This window comes from Camelina sativa, chromosome 7 (genome assembly GCF_030686135.1).
Source record: "Camelina sativa cultivar CO46 ecotype springtype chromosome 7, ASM3068613v1".
Taxonomy (NCBI): domain Eukaryota; kingdom Viridiplantae; phylum Streptophyta; class Magnoliopsida; order Brassicales; family Brassicaceae; genus Camelina; species Camelina sativa.
Genome location: NC_141886.1, coordinates 9,980,458 through 9,984,650, shown reverse-complemented (window position 1 = coordinate 9,984,650; position 4,193 = coordinate 9,980,458).

Below are 4,193 nucleotides of genomic sequence, written 5' to 3'. Positions count from 1 at the left end.
CGAATTACAGATGGGACCAGAGTAGACAAGCTCAAGTCAAGTAAACCTTGCCTTCATCCTCGCCTCTGGCTCCCAAGTCTGTTCCTCAACACCATCACAGTTCCAACAGATTATCATCAAAGGAGTCTTCTTCTTCCAAAGTTCCTTGATCATAATATCGAGAACCCTCACTGGTCTCGCATCCAAAGTCATATTAGGCTGAGGATCCTCAGGAATCTTAGCCAACAACTGATCATCCTCACGGAGACACTTCCGCAACATAGACACATGGAAAACCTTGTGGAACGCACGCATAACCTCATGCAACTCCAGCCTATATGCTACCGGACCCATATACCTCGGACTCAACTTAGTCTCTGTCAATTACCTGTTCGGACTCCGCAACATGACCATCTTGAGGTACACTCTGTCAATTACCTAAAACTCAAGATCTCTCATTCTCTTATCAGCATAACTCCTCTGCCTATCCTGAGCTTCCTTCATGTTCAGCTTGAGAACCAGAATCTTTTCTGAGGTCTCTTGAACACAACTAGCACCATACATGCTCCTCTCTCCTACTTGAGTCCAACGTAACAGTGTACGACATGGCCTCCCATACAACTCCTCATAAGGAGCCATCCCAATACTCGCCTGGTAACTGTTGTTGTAAGCAAACTCTACGAGGTTCAGGTGATCTGCCCAATAGCTACCCCAATCCAACACACACATCCTCAACAAATCCTCCAGCATCTGGATTGTCCTCTCTAACTATCCATCAGTCTGGGGATGATAAGCTGTACTCATATGCACCTTTGTGCCCATCTCTACCTGAAATGCTCTCCAGAATACCGAAGTGAACTTAGAATCCCTATCAGACACAATACTTGTTGGCACCCCATGCAACCTGACTATCTCCTTCACATATTTCTTAGCCAAGACCGCTGCTTCATCAGTCTTCTTAATGGCCAAAAAATGTTCTGACTTAGTCAACCGGTCCATAATGACCCAAATAGCATCAAAGGTCCGTGACACTGGCATCCTACCACAAAATCCATCGTGATCATGTCCCACTTCCACTCCGGAAAGGGTATACTCTTCAGTAACCCGCCTGGAACCTGGAGCCCAACCTTCACTATCTGACACACATCGCACCTCGCGACCCAACTAGCTACATCCTTCTTCATCCTGACCCAGTGATAGTACCTCTTGAGATCATGGTACATCTTAGTCGCTCCTAGATGAATAGAAAACATGCTCGCATGAACCGTCCTCAGGATCATCTACCTCAACTCCTCATCCTCGAGCAGACCCTCGGGCAGGACTGGGCAGCTAGGTTTAATGGGTTTCCATATATAAACCCCCCTTTTCTTCCTCTCGCCCTAGCACGCCGCAGACACTCAAACCAGAGAGCGAGAACTTCTAAGAGAGATCTTGAGCGACTCAAACACTTTTTCCACTTTGTTAGGATTCATTTTGTTATTTTCTTTTGCATTTTCGATTCTATACTCTTCCTCTTTACTCTATTTTCAATACAATGCAATTTTTCGTTTATCAATGTTTTAATGTTTTCCGTAATGAGATCTGAGTAGTGAAACAAAGTTTCTAGGGATGGGATAGAAAATTTTGTGTTCTTGATCGGTTAGGATGTCTTAGCTTGGTTGTTTATGTTTTATAAATTCCCTTCTAGATTGGTGTTCTTAATGCTATCAACAAACCGGGAGGTTGAGATTAGATCTAGGGTGTTTTACCATCGAGAGGTGTAGATAAAATGCTTGAATCAATCAATGCTAGAGATTTACTCACTTAGCCTAAGAGATTAGATGTGTAAGGAGTTTATTGACAATAATGAATCGGTTTGTATTGCCAGCTTGGTCATGTTTCTCCTACGAGAGTTGGGTAGGGGAGTGATCAAGGTTGATTGTTTCTGTCACGAGAGTGATTTAACAAGATTATAGAGATTCATTGTCTAGGGAATATTTGTTTGAGGCATGTAGGACATTCATACTGGTCAGGAACGCTTAGGAGTCGATTACCCCATCCTTAGGAGCTTTCGCATTTTGATTGTTTACATTTTCATTCATAACTCGATCACTTACCCGAACAGGTACACGATCACCTGCTTCGAGTACACCTTCGAGCTGTTCATACTCATCTTGTTTACTCGATCACCCCACCCGATCCTGTACTTGAATGCTTGCATCGAGTGCTTAGGTCGTGTGGTTCTTGTTTATTTGCTTTCTTTTGTTTATTTTAGGATTGTTAGATAAAACCATTGATTGCTTGGCTTGACTTGCATAGTTATGATCATATCTCATCTGCTAGCATAACAACCATTTGGATTGATAACCTTTTGTACTACAACTGCATAGGAAATTGATACCCTGGGTGAAAATCCTATTATCAATTTGGCGCCGTTGCCATTTGGTTGAATTTTATTTGCTACGTTTAAGATTTCAGCACTTGCTAGATCAAGTTCTTTTTTACACTTTGGTTTGGTACTGACTTGTTTGCTTTCGTGTTTGATTGTTTTGCATTTCAGGTACAACCCGAGTACCCACCCGACCCGTCACTCGATCACCTGGATCGAGTAGACACTCGTGTACTCACTCGGTCAACTGATTGTGCATGCAAACACGATCCAAGGGTAGCCAACACTTGAGTCGTTTCATTGACAACATCGACAGACCAAGGCTACTATGTCAACAACAAGTACAACAACCACAACCAACTAGAATTGAGGAGGAAATGAATAATCAGAATGGTCTACCAGCTCCTCAAGAGAGGACCAACATAGGAGCAGGAGATGCTCCATCTACTCACACTCAAAGACATGGCATTGTCCCACCTACTGTCCAAAACAACAACTTTGAGATCAAGAGTAGTCTCATCCAGATGATACAAAGCAATAAGTTTCATGGATTGCCAATGGAGGACCCATTGAACCATCTAGATGAGTTTGATAGGCTCTGTAGCCTAACCAAGATAAATGGAGTAAGTGAAGATGGATTCAAACTCCAGCTTTTCCCATTCTCTTTGGGAGACAAAGCACACATCTGGGAGAAATCACTTCCCAAGGAGTCCATCACCACTTGGGACGCATGCAAAAAGGCATTCCTAGCCAAATTCTTCTCCAACTCTAGAACCGCACGGCTGCGAAATGACATCTCCAGCTTTGTTCAGAAGACCAATGAGATGTTCAGTGAAGCTTGGGAGCATTTGCTTCATTTCAGAGTGGTCCCTAAGATACGGATGTTACTGGACACAGAAAGCAATGGTAACTTCCTCAACAAGGATGTCGATGAAGGTTGGGATCTAGTAGAGAACTTGGCTCAATCTGATGGGCATTACAATGACGAGTATGATCGCACTGTACGATCTACTGGAGAGTATGATGCCAAGTACAAGAGAAACATGAAAGCCCTCAATGACAAATTGGATAAGCTCCTCAGCCAGCAGCAGCATGTCCATGCAATCTCAGAGGAAGACCAGTTTCTGCAACAAGGTGCGGAGAATGCTCAGCTACAGGATGTAAACTACATCAACAACCAAGGAGGTTACAACAAAGGGTACAACAACTACAAACCAAACCAGAACCTGTCATACCGTAACCCCAACGTTGCTAATCCTCAAGACCAAGTCTACCCATCCGCAATCCAAGGGAACCAAGGCCAGCAAAAGCCTTTTGTTCAATACAATCAAGGCTATGCTCCTAAGCAGCAGTATTTTGGTAATTACAATCACCCAATTGCACCACCTGGTTTCCAACTACAGCAAGGTCCGCAAAACCTATCTCAAGAAGCTGATTTACGCGGACTAATTCAGCAGATGATACAGAGTCAAGCCTCAGCTGCAATGGCCAATGCCAAACGATTCGCGGAGATGAGCACCAAGATCGATTCTGGATATAATGACCTAACTGCAAAGTATGACTCTCTCGACACTAAGCTGAGATACCTAGAAGGCCACCACAACACCCAACCACCTCCAAAAATAAACCAGCTTCCAGGTAAAGCTGTTCAAAACCCAAAAGATTATGCCACTGCCCAAGCCATCTTTCTTGATGATGATTTTGAGGACAACCTCACTGAGGACAGCGATGTTCAAGATGGGGAGGATATGGATCACTACGGGATGAATGAGTATCAATACTACATATCCGAGTATGAACCCGATCCCTCACCCGAGGAGACTGATCGAGTACATGTTCAAGAATC